Source organism: Carassius gibelio, chromosome A8 (genome assembly GCF_023724105.1).
Source record: "Carassius gibelio isolate Cgi1373 ecotype wild population from Czech Republic chromosome A8, carGib1.2-hapl.c, whole genome shotgun sequence".
NCBI lineage: Eukaryota > Metazoa > Chordata > Actinopteri > Cypriniformes > Cyprinidae > Carassius > Carassius gibelio.
The window spans coordinates 11,210,754-11,225,237 of record NC_068378.1 but is presented as its reverse complement, the minus strand read 5'-3'; the positions used below and the strand labels follow the sequence as shown (position 1 = coordinate 11,225,237).

At 41.3% G+C, this 14,484-nt stretch overlaps 1 protein-coding gene across 1 annotated transcript in view; it reads left to right on the top strand.

Moving 5' to 3' along the window:
- Nucleotides 1-14,484, top strand: part of LOC128018438 (globoside alpha-1,3-N-acetylgalactosaminyltransferase 1-like) — a 113,360-nt gene that overhangs the window by 26,538 nt on the left and 72,338 nt on the right. The gene's annotated exons all lie outside the window — the stretch shown is intronic.

Genomic DNA, 14,484 nt, shown 5'->3' with positions numbered 1-14,484 from the left:
TGTAGGCATGTACAACTGGCATGACAAAATCACGCTAAGGTCTCTTTTCATGGTCCTTAAGGGTGCCAAGCATGCTTAAGAGTGTACGGTTAAACTGTTCAACAGGATTTCCTCTAGGGTGATATGGTGTAGTTCGAAACTTATGAATCCCAGAAATTTCACAAAGCTCTTTAATAGTTTTGGATTCAAAATCTGGGCCTTGATCACTGTGCAATCTTTCAGGAATACCATAGTGAACAATGAACTTTTCCCAGAGAAACTTTGCTACAGTCCTGGCTTTCTGGTTTTGAGTAGGAATGGCTACCGCATATTTTGTGAAGAAATCGTTAATCACCAGGATGGCCTTTGTGTTTTGCTTGAATCAGGCTCCAACGAAAGGAAGTCCATACAGACTAATTAGAGTGGTCTGGAGACTTGGATGTTAACTAATGGAGCAGCTCTTTCTGGCAAAACTTTGTGACACACACACATCAACTGCAAGTATTTATCTTGTGTCCAATGTCATTTGCCATTTTGGGCCAATAGAACCAAGTTCTGGCAAGATCCAGGGTTTGATCTAATCCTAGATGTCCCATCATGTAGACTATTCAGAACCACATTTCTGAACTCATCTGGAAGGACCATCTGATACAGATACAGAATTTCTTCACCAATCGTTCTCTTTCTATGAAGAATCCAATTCTTCAGCTCTAACTTCTTCCATTCACGCAACAGAAATGGTAACTCTGGTAACTCTTTTCTCACTGTTGGAGGCGAAGAGTCTCCAGATTCTAACTGATGTATAACTTCTCGTATTGCAGGGTCTGCTCTCTATTTTTCCTTTAGCTCATCTTCAGACACACTAGGAACAACAGGAAACCCATCACAATATTCAAAACTCTCTGGTACAGCTTCTGAAAACATTGACAGGGACTCAACCAGAGGAACACTTTCACCATCCAAAGTTTGGCATACCAGATGTTTGTCACAAATGGCTAGAATTACATCTTGGGAAACCAAATCAGAGTTCTCAACCTCAGGTAGGTGGTGCAAAGCAAACTGGTGAATAAGTTCCTGCTCCTTCAAAGATACATAGTCATTCATCAGGCCATCATGAGGATGCCTTGAAAAGACCATCAGCATCCAGGTTACACTTTCCTGGTTGATACTGGAGCTTAAGAGAAAAAGTTGCAAGGGCAGATAACCATCGATAGCCTGTTGCATCAAGTTTGGTGGATGTTAACAGGTATGTTAAAGGATTGCTATCCGTGACCACAGTGAAAGTATTGCCATAGAGATAGTGACAAAATTTTTCTGTGACAGCCCACTTGAGGGCTTAAAATTCAAGCTTGTGAGCAGGATAACGAGCTTCACTCTTTGTTAAGCCACAACTTGCAAAGGCGATTACACGCATGTTACCATCCTGCTTTTGGTAGAGTGCCGCTCCCAATAGATTGGTGCTTGCATCTGTATGTATTACATACGTTAGACCTGGGTCAGCAAAACCCAGCACTGTGGCAATTGTCAGCTTGTTGATCAGTGTCTCGAAGGCTTTTTGACAGTCCATCAGTTCTGCAGTCCATCTACCACAAAATTGAAATCAAATTGAACTCAAAAAATCCTAGTGGGCACAAAAAGGCTGTCTTATGTTTGTCTGATTCCTCCATCTCTATTTGATAATAGCCAGACTTGAGATCTAAAACAGAAAACCATTTGGAGCCTCTGAGTGCTGAGAAGCTTTCTTCTAGGTTTGGTAAGGCATAGGCATCTTTTATTGTCTGTAGATTCAGCTTTCTGTAGTCAATACAGAGCCTGACGTCCCCATTCTTCTTCCTAACTACCAAAATGGGCGTGGAAAATGAAGATTCAGATTCACGGATTACCCCAGTTTCAAGTAACTTCTCCAAATGTCTTCGGACAGTCTCCAAGTAATTTGGGTGTATTGGTCTTGCTTTTGGCTTGAAAGGAGTCTCATTGTGGAGTTTTATGCAATGCTTTACTTTGTTTGTTTGGCCAAAATCAAGGTTGTGTAATGCGAATACTTCAGGCATTGCAGACAGCTTCTTAACAATTCTCTTCTTCCATTCTTCAATTGTCTTTAAATCTGCTCTATACCCATACAGCAGTGGTTCAGAATTTGAAAGGTTGGAGTCAAAGTATTTCTCATAGGCCTAATCCAGAGTATTTGTGCCTATTAATACATTGGGCTGAGTAGTGGTGCCTGTGTCTGGAATAACTAATGCAAGAGTTGTCACCTCAACTTCTAATCCCAGAATGTCTTTAGGAAAGGATATGTTCACCTCCACATATCCCAAGTACTCAACGGTTAGGCCTTTTGCAGCCTCCACTTCCAGAAGATTGTCCAGGGAATTTATGCTCAAGTCTGGGAAATTCTGTTCATGGAAAGACTGAGAAATTGTGGTCACTTGAGACCCAGTATCAAGAAGACAGTGGCAACCTTTTCCCTCAACACACACTTGTGCTGTGCACTTGGCACCAATCAGCCCTTTCGGTATATGAACAAAGCAGGACTTTGTATTTAAACTTCTCGTTTAAAGAATCAGAACTGTACTGGCTGTCCCATAATTGTTGTCTTTCCCTTAACTGCCTCCTCTTGCTTGCTACAAGTGAAGGGTTCACCTCGTCATTACATGCCAAAGCAATGTGACCGTCCTCACCACAATGGAAACAATAGCCAGGCCTCGGTCTGTCCAGTGCCCTCTTAGATGCTGTGTGAGGTGGACCCTTTGAAAAGGGTTTGTGGGAAGATTCATTCTTCATTCCATTTGCACTTCCTTGACGATTCTGTTTCACATTATTTTTGTGAATTGGCTCTGCAGTTCCGTGATTAAATTGGAGGCCTGTAATCAACATATTGTCCCAGCAACCTCAACAAAACTGTTTAAGCAGCTGCTTTTCAGCTTCTTTAGAAGAAACACCGCCTCGCTTTATTCCCTTTGTAAGGACTGTCTGCAACCGCTGTAAGTATAGTGATGGCTTCTAACCAGAATCTTGTAGGGTGTTTAAGAATTTGGCAAAAAGTTCATCCCCATCTTCTACAGTGTCAAATGCAGAGTCTAGTAAGTCAAGGTAAGCTGAGGGAAGGGCTTGTGTATTTATCTATTTCAATATCTGCCAACAACAGCATAACGTTAACAGTCAGTAATAATAAAAAAGAAAAGATAAAAAAGAGTCTAAAAAAAGTCTACCATGACAATGCCATAGAGTGTGGGTTATTATCCTATCATGATTTACTGTAGCATGAGTATTGTCTTTTCTGGTTCAAAGGATACATTATTACAAACTTATTACCCCATATCATCACAATATTAATACATGTAGACAGAAAAATAGACAAGTAGCTTTAAGCCCAATACATACGTGGTGAACACTGATGAGGTCTGCCTTTCTCTCCCCTATGTACTCAATCAGGCATCTCAGTTCCACTTCTCTCCTTTCCTCCACATAGGCAGACGGATCCTGTCAACAAGCAAAATCTGATCAAAATTCACTGCCAGATGACAGTAACACAAATCTGAGAACCTCTGTATTTCAACCATTCAATTGCTGTAAAAGATCCTACTATACATACACCACTGTACTGTACAAAATCTCACACTATCACCAGCATCTCACAACATTTCAGATTTAACTGTACAATAGGCTGTATTCATCAATATGAATCAGGCTTCTATTAGTACAGTAGTAGGAGAAGGAGACAGAAAGCTGATCATATCTGCCTTCTATTGGTGTTCGGTACAAAAAACCTTCATCAGAAATGTAATTGTATGGAGCCCACACAACTGTTTAAGATTTTACCTATGTTTTACTTACCTTGGAATAATTATAGATGTAATTGTATCTATTCTGAAGTTTTTCTTACCTGTATGTGAAGTTTGAAGACCCCAGGTAACAAAAGCGCTTGGTTACCTAAAGACCAATAAATATGCATGTTAGAGTAAGTTTTAAAAAAAAGTGGTAAATGTAAAATATTTAAGTAATAGGTTAGAAATAGTTTTAGGGTTTTTTTTTTTTACCAAAAATCTGTTATTAATTGACTATTAATATGAGTTAATATGATTAATATGACATTAAATAAGTCAAGTCACCTTTATTTATATAGCACTTTGAACAACAACAACAAAAAAGATTGTGTATAAGTTAATAAGTGCTGTACTTACGCCTCTATGTGCTTCAAGGCTACTTCAATTGGCTTTAATTTTGACCAATAATCTAACTTTTAATCCCTTGTTAGCCCTCACTTAAACTAGCATAGCCAGTTACTAATGTTAACGTGTGGTGTCTAGAAGTTTACTTTACCGTTGAAAGCCAAATATTAGTTTCTGTTAACTGTCAGTAGTACTATCATATCCTTAGTCTCCAATCGGATGATTTATGACCCTGATTTATGGCCTGATTTATGTGCGTACAGTCAGCTTTGACTGACAGGTAGTCATATGTCAAAAGTGTACATGGTAATTTTGGATTGATTTATGACTATATGGCCTGTCTGTCACAGTGGTTGCCATGTCACTGGGTCCTGTCACCCTTGATTGATATGACAGAGGTGTGTGTAAATGAAAAGATCAAACATGTCTCAAATTTGACTTGTGTTGTGTTTATTACTGGATATATGATGGTTGTGTCTGTAACCAGAGCTGTGGGGGTTTCTGTGGAGTTCCTTCCTGGCCTGTTACTCACTTCCAATCATGAGGTGTTTGGGTTCTTCCTGGAAAAAAATGGCTGAGTAAAAGTGACTGTATTGACATCTTGACAGGATCAATGTTTGTTTGATCTATATGGTATATGTTGATACCTAGACACCTACAGTGTGGCTATGACTGCTCTACATCCACCTCTGAAAAGGAGGTTGTCTGTGCCTTTGGCTTTCATGTTTGTGTTTTGTGGTTTATTGTGTTTTGTGGTTTATTTGGTGGTGGGATGATATCCAGACACGTGACCATCTCAAGCCTCTAAACGGTTCAGTTCTGCTTGAATTTACTTCTGACTTTGAAGGAGGTTGTGGGGTCTAACTGATAGTGGATGCGAGTATCATCTATGTGCTTGTGTTAATGGCTTTACAACATCCACCTCATATTATATGCACAGAATCATGCTTTAGGTCAGTTCATGAAGCACAATAAAACAATAATGGTTGGCCATGATGTGTTACAAACACGCCAGGTTCCACTTCCACACAATCACAGCGCACACCCTCACCTGAGTACTAGTCATCACGACCTTCTCCTCATCAACCACTCATCAGCGCTGCACCATATAAGCCACACACACGCACCCAGTCATCTGCAGCGATTCTTTGGCTTCGCCAACTTTTATAGATGATTCATTCAGAATTGTAGTACTATCACCAGCCCTCTAACCAACCTCCTTCACCAGAAGCCCAAATCCCTGTCTTGGACTCCTGCCGCCACCGAAGCCTTCCAGGCCCTAAAGCGAGCCTTCACAACCACCCCACTCTTCGAGTATCCAAACCCCGAACTGCCATTCATAGTGGAAGTGGACGCCTCAACCACCAGAGTGGGAGCGGTCCTTTCACAGCAGCAGGGGACTCCCATCCGCCTCCATCCATTTGCCTTCTTCTCCAGGAAACTCAACCCAGCGGAGGTTAACTATGACATCGGGAATAGGGAGCTACTCGCCATCAAGCTTGCCCTGGAGGAGTGGAGACATTGGCTGGAGGGAGCCAAACATCCGTTTCAAGTTCTCACTGACCACAAGAACCTGGAGTACCTTAGAGCAGCCAAGAGACTCAACCCCAGACAGGCCCGCTGGGCGTCATTCTTCACCCGCTTCCAATTCTCCATCTCCTACCACCCAGGGACAAAAAACCTAAAGGCCGATGCTCTATCCAGATGTTACGCACCCGAAAAAAGGTCAGAAAACCCTGAACCCATCCTCCAGGACAAAGTCATAGTCGCCCCTATCACCTGGTCAGTCGAGACTCTTCCTCCTGCCGAAGCTCCTAACAACACCCCACCGGGTTGCCCACCAGGAGACCAGTATATCCCCAGGACACAGCGCACTCCACTCATCTACTCAATGAAACCCTCTCGTTGCTATGGGAATGCTTCTGGTGGCCCAACATGGCCTCGGATGTCAGAAGGTATGTGAGTAGATGTACCAGCTGCGCCATGTCCAAGAGTCCTCGCCATCTACCATCTGGCAAACTCCATCCTCTGTCCGTTCCCAATCGCCCGTGGTCACACCTAGGGGTGGATTTCATCACGGACCTTCCACCCTCTGACAATAACACATGTATTCTAGTAATTGTGGATAGATTTTCTAAAGCTTGTCGTCTTCTTCCTCTGAAGGGCCTCCCCACTGCCATGGAAATGGCAGAACTGATGTTTAACCATGTCTTCAGGTACTTCGGCATCCCAGAAGACATCGTGTAGGATCGGGGCCCCCAGTTCATCTCCCGGGTATGGAGAGCGTTTCACTCCCTCCTAGGTGTGGCCATCAGCCTGTCCTCCGGCTTTCACCCACAGTCAAACGGGCAGACGGAGAGGAAGGTCCAGGAGATCGGACGCTTCCTCCGTATCTTCTGTCATGGCCACCAGAACTCCTGGAACCAATTCCTGGGGTGGGCCGAGTACGCACAGAACTCCCTCCGTCAATCCACCACTGGACTCAAACCCTTCCAGTGCGTACTCGGCTACCAGCCACCTCTATTCCCCTGGTCAGGAGAGCCCTCTGATGTTCCTGCAGTCGACTACTGGTTCCGGGAGAGCGAGAGGGTCTGGGACGCGGCTCATCATCAATTACAATTATCAGAAGGTCTGGCTGTCTACCCGGGACATCTGCCTGCGTCTACCCTGCCGCAAGCTTAGTCCCAGATCCATTGGCCCATTCACCATCACCCAGCAGATCAATCCGGTCACCTATAAACTCCAGCTTCCCCCTGAGTACCGGATTCACCCCACATTTCATCTATCACTCCTGAAACCTCACCATCCCTCTGTTTCTCCCTCCACAGAACCTGGCGAGACAGAAGCCCCCCCTCCTCTCCTCCTAGATGACGGCGCAGCCTATTCGGTCAAGGACATCCTGGACTCCCGGCCGCGTGGTGGGCAGCTGGAATACCTAGTGGACTGGGAAGGATATGGTCCAGAGGAACGTTCCTGGGTCCCACGCAAAGACATCTTGGATCCCGCCTTGCTGGATACCTTCCACTCCATTCACCCCAACCGACCAGCTCCCAGGGGAAGAGGACGCCCACCACGTCGTCGGGGTCCCCGGCCCTCAGGAGCGGGCCCTGGGGAGGGTGTACTGTTACAAACACGCCAGGTTCCACCTCCACACAATCACAGCGCACACCCTCACCTGAGTACTAGTCATCACCACCTGCTTCTCATCATCCAATCATCAGCGCTGCACCATATAAGCCACACACCCAGCCATCGTCCGGTCACGTTAGCGACAATATCATTCCTGTATGCTTACTATTAGGACCAACTCCTCTTCTACCTTCTCTCTAAGGATTGCCTCCAAAGATACCGATTCCCCTCAAGTGCGTGTGTGTGGTTCACCTACCCTTCTCGAAGTCACTACCTTCCCGGCACGGATCCCAACGCCCATCCACTCCTCACTGCCTGCTCCTCTGCTTGTTTCTTTAAATAAAACACCTTCATCTGTTACTCCTCTGTCTCCTTAGTGATCCGTAACATGATGCTGAACAATATTGCTTAAAATAAATCAAAGTACATGACATGACAAGACAAAACCACAAGCAGTGATTTAAAAAAAGTTTTTACTTTTTGTTGTTTTTTAAGAAATGTTTTCATTTTAATACAGCCTGTAGATAGTGTGTGTACTGTAAATGAACAAATATACATTTAGCTTAAACTCAGTAAAATAATTACACTTACCATTTTAAACACGTTTAAAAGATTACACATTGTGTGTCACTAAAGCAAGGCATACTGTCAATTGTCTTAAAAAATGTTTAAATAACCAAACATTACACATTGTGTGTCACTAAAGCAAGGCATACTGTCTATTGTCTTAAAAAAAATTTAAATAACCTGATGACCAGCATTGTTTTTTCATATAATTTATGCACCCAAGTGCTTTTCTCAAACGAGTAGAAAACTCTTTGACTATTTGACTATTTCTGCTTGTCAAAAGATTATGTCAAGGGTGTTTCAGATCTAAAAATCACAATGTTTTGTAAATGACATTTTTCTTACGCAACTAGATTTACCCATACCAAGATTTTGGATGGCCGTTCACAATTTGTTTGTTGGACTGTACGTTTTTAGGTGATCTTTGTGTGGTATCATAATAGGAATAAATGAAAATTAAGATATTAAGTTACAGTTTTTCTTTTCAAGATATTTCTTTTAGTGCAACTTTGTGTCTGTCCAAAAAGTGTGATCACATGAAGCATCAACACAAAAATTAAGTCTAGCTGTTTTACACTTAAAACTATTACAACCAAAACAAATCAAACGGTTCCACTGAAAGCTGCAAACTCGTTTAAGTTGGAGCATGTTAAAGTTCCCACACTCTTGTGTAGATACATTTGATCCATAACCTTTAGCTTTTTCAAGTGACCAAATCACTAAGAAAGAGAGTATAGCAAGAAAACAAATGTTTACAATGCATATAAAATTCTGAATACAATTGTTAAAAATTGTTTTATGTTGATTTGTAAATGGTATTTTTATTAGTCCACTAAATTAAGTCATCTTTTTCAGATAGCAGATGAAACCATTCACATTTTGTTTGTTTGGCCGTTTTTGTTTCAAGACTCCTGTAAGTTCATGCTAATTCTTTCATGGGAAAGAGAGCAGGGTGAGCACATCCTATTCATTTAAGAAAAAAATAGTTGACTGATCTGTTTACACATTGTTTTGCAGTTCAATCAGGACCACTTCCGTCAAGTTTATTTAATGACAATTATAATTGCATACAGTTAGTGTTGGCGGTATGGTTATATTCTGGGCAACACTCCACACGCCTGTCCAAGCAGCCATGCTTGGACAGAGCGGGGAAAGCAGCAAGACAAACCCCCCTGGGGTACAGAACAGAACCATAAGCATACATAAATTACAATTCTCAATTACATGAGTTGTAAACAAAATGTCATGGAGACTGCTTCCAATGAAGACACTGTAAAGAAAGAACAAATTAGATCAGATTACAGATTCAGTTGGTGGAGTTGGGGTTGGAGGAGGGAGTTAATTGCAAGCAGCAATGCGATGGAGAGACACTGAATAATGGGAATTTAAATAGACCGCAGGTGATAGGCGTCAAGACTGGACTGGTACACGTCAGGAACAGCTGACTGTCAGCTGATGCAAGCGTGACTCACGTGACCTGACTGAACTAACGCAATGCTCGATTTTTCTGATGAAGAGTTTTCTCTGACTGTGGACAAACATACAGTGCCTGTTCATAAGAATTTTTACAGCATAACTACAGAATAAAAATATCGCCCCTACATCTAGAACTCTTGTTCATATAGCTGATGACGATGTTCACATTTTTATTTGTTGTACTCGTTTGTTTAAACATTTCCGCTTGACATTAAAGAGTAGGCTTATGTGTACTCCCCTTCGGTCAGAAGCATTAGCATCTACCGTGTGCTAAGATTTTTCTGCTTTGTCCATTTTTTGGCAGATTTGCTAGAGGGACTATGTCACCTTGTTGTAATGTGATTATGTTTAAGATCCATAAGATTGCACTAAACGCCCTTGAATAGGTTATAGACGTACTCTTTTATACAGGAAATATGTTTCCACAACAGAAATATGTATCAGAATAACAAATACCTAATAGTGAAATCCTCTCTTCTAAACTATTGTGAAAACTTTTAATGTTGATCTGGCCCACCAGCCGTGTAACGTTTTCATTGTTTTTTAGATAAAGACTATTCTCAGAGTTTGGTCAAACAGGCAAAAACATGAACAAAATAGAGTACAAGATGATTAAATTATTGTCAAGAGAGTGTTTAAACTGAGATTGTGAAGCACTTTAGAGCCTTTTCTGGTCTACCTGTGTCACAAAGACACATAATAGCCACTACCTCGACTTGAAAATGAGTTCTGCCATACAATACAAACCCGTCTATTACACTTAAAGTTAGACATTAAAAGTCAAGAATGCCACAGGAACTATTCCCTTTCTCTGTGTCTCTAAACATAACACTGTTAAATAAACCAGAGATGACATGTAGAAAGAATTAATTGAAAGGGACATGTTTTAGTCCGTTTTAGATGGTCTGCACAAGCACACGTTTTAGACGTTTTAGGTATTCGTCAGACTAAAAGGTTTGATTCAGGAAACACAAACGACGAACTGCATGTTGTCATGACTGTCTTTATAATTTATCTACTTTTATTAAAACAACACAGTGTGAAATTACGGTCTTCGACAGCATGGGCCCCCATGAAATAGTAGTATATCTTTATTGTTTTCACAAAATATCTAAACATTTATCTAGTTTAAAATATTAGTTATTACATGTTTACAAAGTTGTCATGTCCGACGTTTTAATTTTTAAGAACATTTGATATAGTGTGAATACTGGTAAAGTGGGACAATGGGTAAAGTGGGACAGTTAAGCTTAATAATTTATATCTTTACATGGATATGTTTTTTTTTTTTTTTTTTACTAAAAATCAACACTGAGCTCATCAGTAGCAAGTATGTGATAAAAAATAAAAAAAAATTATGTGGCTATGACATCACTTCCGGGGTGTGGCACATCATATTCAACAACCTGCAGTGAATCGTGATGGTAAGTAAAATGACATATCATTCTGCGGTAAATAATGTTAAGGTTATAAAAGTAAAACAACTCATGGATCATTTATAATTGTTACATATTTGTTATAGGATGTAATGGTGAATCAGAATTTTTAAAAATCACATTCATATTAATCTTCTTGGGGTTTTTTATGCGATTTTGACTGTCCCAGTTTGCCAATAGCATATTGTTAAATTGGGACAGGGTATTACTGGCAAACTGGGACAGCCATTCAAGTCATTCTAATGGAGGAATTGAGTTACCTTTTTATATGTAAAAACCTCATACATTTAGTTATTTAGCTAGATATTTCAACAAAGACTGACTTAAACTATGCCAGCTCTCACGCATTCAACGTGAGACACATGCAATTAACACTTTTCACACGCTTTCACGCCACACATCCATTTTCTCATGCACAGAAAAATCGCGAAGCATAGAGGACACAGAGACCGACAGACTAGACAGAGCGGGTTACTTAAGATATAAAAAAAATCTCAGCTCTCTCTGTTAATGAAGGTTATTATTATTATTTTTTTATTTGTATGAAATAAATTTAACCCAATATAAAATCTTGTGGGTTGGCGAGGGAGGGGGTGGGTTGAATTTGCTTTACCTGCACCCCTTCTTAAAAAATGTGATGTTTATATTATTATTGTTGTTTATATTGTTGTTTATATTGTTATTGTGTATTTAATTTATAAGGCCTACACTTGAATAACAACTGAATGTGTTTTAAGTGTCCCAGTTTTCCAATAAAGGTGTCCCAGTTTGACAGTAGCGCCTTGAAAAATGTGGTTTGGGGTCATTGTGTGTTTGAGGAAGAGTCATCCATCCTTTTTTTAATGTTTCTTTCTTTTTTATTGTCTATAGTATAGTAGAGCTCCTAAGTTATTTAGAATAGTATCATATGAGTGGCTAAGACATTTGGATCATAATAAAAAAGTATGCAGAATATAAATTATCAGAAAGTGTCCCACTTTACCAGTATTCACACTAGTTTATCGTTTTTAAAATTTTATAACATATATTTCACCAAACCTTGAGGCCTGAAAAATAGGGTTAGCATCGGCCCCCATTTCAGCTGTCACCATATTTCATTTCACCAGAAAATGCAGGTGAGCCGAGATTTCATTACTGAGATAATCTACATGATGTGAAACTAGCTCACAGTTACATTAGAGTTTTGGGTTCTAGTCTATGTTGAATAGTGTTTGTTTCTTTTCCACATGTTTAACACCGCATTACTCCATTGTGAAGACATGTACTGTCTAAAGCATTATTCAGTGTAGTAGTCCAACTCTGAAACCAGACCAAACAAAAATTAGCTTGAGCCTTAGTTGTAGCAGAATGAAAATGTTTTCTTTTTATCTTTCCATGATTTGTGCGTGTTGTTCTGAACCACGGTTTCATTTTTAACATGACAATTCGTATTGTATTGTCCTGTGTGATTGTAAAAAGTTTTGTGTGTGTGTGTGTCACAGGTCGGGGGGGCCAAGCTGGACTGCACCCACCCCTGAAACCCAGGATCACCTCGGGGAGCGTACCAGAAGAACCAGACGGACGAGAGTATAAAAAAAAATGAACAAGGTTTTATTTGGTTAAAAGCAATTTAAAAGTTCAGTGTTCCTTCCGTGTCTCCCGACCAGAACGGAGCCAGACCTCGGACGCCGGGAAGGCGTGGAGTCGTCAGCAGTTCGTGCCTGTACGGGGCCAGCAAGAGCCAGGATAGTCTGTCACCCGTCCCGGAGTGAGGGGGGGTATCCGGGTAAGTAGAGCTCGTGGATGTTTCGGTCGAGACCGGGAAAAGGAATAATTCTCGTGTCCACCTCCTTCTACAGGGACATCACATGCAGCATTCGGCCCAGGGAATCCTGCGATCTGCACAGCGGAGTAAGTAATCAACAGTAAGTATGTGTCCTTGAATAAGTAGTGGGGCTTACGGCTGGGAGAGGCTTCGGTTGTGACCGGGAAAGGAATAATTCTTGTGTCCACCTCTTTTCATAGGGACATCACATGCGGCGTTCGGCCCAGAGGATCCTGCGATCTGCACAGCAGAGTAAGTAATCAACAGCAAGTATGTGTTCTTGAATAAGCAATGGGGCTTACGGCTGGGAGATGCTTCAGTTGAGTGCCTGGGTGTGGATTACGGTGACGGTGGTGGGCTCTCGGGGTGGTGAGCGTCCGGCATTAACTCTATATATCTTCCCCACACTCTGTAACTTCACTTCAAACGATTTATTGTGCAAACACACCACTTCAGACACGGCACACCCACTCTTAGTGCAAATAGAGCCAGCACTCACCCAACGATGACTCCGTCCCCTTCACACGTTATCACTCCCAGTCCAGATGTATACAATTGATCGAAATCCCAGATCAGGTCTCTTAACTTCCCTCCGATAGCGATGGCGCGGTCTGGTCTTCACTTGCTTTCCAGAACTCACACTCTTTCTGTCCTGAATATCTCCACTCGATCGCTGATATATCTGTTGCACAGCCAGATAGCCGAAACCCCACAATAGTCCTCAAACACCTCCACACGCCAGCCCAAACGTCCCAGGAATTCACCTCTCCTAGGGGAGCATATCCAAAGAGAAGAACCACACACGGGGGCAAGCCAACCAGGAAGAATAGCCGGGAGAACGAACGACCAAAAAGAAATCAACCCTGTATGGTCTCTGCACTTCTCTTTTTATGTGGCTACTCCGCCTCCATAATCCTCTCACAGATCGCCACATCAAACTCCCCACACCAGATGTCAATCGGTCATTAGCGTTGTTATTGTGACATCGGGCGCAACCCGGAAGTGGACCGGTGTTACCGCGACACCGTCCCGAGGGGAACACAAAATTCCGGCGGGACTTAGTTCCGCTTCTCTTTCGTCACCCCGTGACATGTGAGTCTCTGTTTTTTATTTTTTGCAAACAGTGCTGCTGTAATGTTAGCGAGCTCTTTGTGTTCTCTGCTTTACCGTGTTTATATACGTCAGTATTCTTTAAATTTGCTAGATTAAATTAAGTATTTAACACAGTTTTGGGTACTGTGTGTGTGAATATAGAATGCGGCACAGGGATCTTTAAAAATATTTTTTCCTGATCCCATATATTGTATCATTTATGTACTGTTACGTTCCATAGTTGTGTATTATAGCAACAGAGCTTTGCCATCAGTTCTCATTGTTGTTGCTAACTTCACATTCAAACGTGCAGGAAGTTGTAGGGAAGTGGGTGTCTGTTTAAATTTAGTAATATCTTTTTTCCTGTTTTTGGTAGTGATAGGAAACTGAGGCTTTCTGAACCGTTTGAGGCTTTCATCAAATTGTGCCAAAAAAAAAAAAAAGGTTAAATACTCGAAGCTTTTAACACAGTGCGCATTAGCGACATCTGGTGGTCAGACTTGTTTTCTCCAGCATATCTAACAAATAAAAGCCGAGCAGAGGATATATATTTGGAATGACTTTTGTGCCTATAAAATGAATGTATTTTTTTTTCCCAAGAAGCTTTTGAAAATATAAACTGAATAAAATGTATTTGAATCAGAAAAAATATTGCTTAATCATTGACATTAATCAATACACTGCATGTTTTGCTAACTGTTTTCTCCTCTTTCTTTCGCTGATCTGGACTTACAAATGCAGTTCCAGAGTCTTCAGTTCATAGATTGAAACAAAAAAACTGAGAAACCCATGTTTTAAATGTCTGTGTGTCATATCATATATCACCTTATAG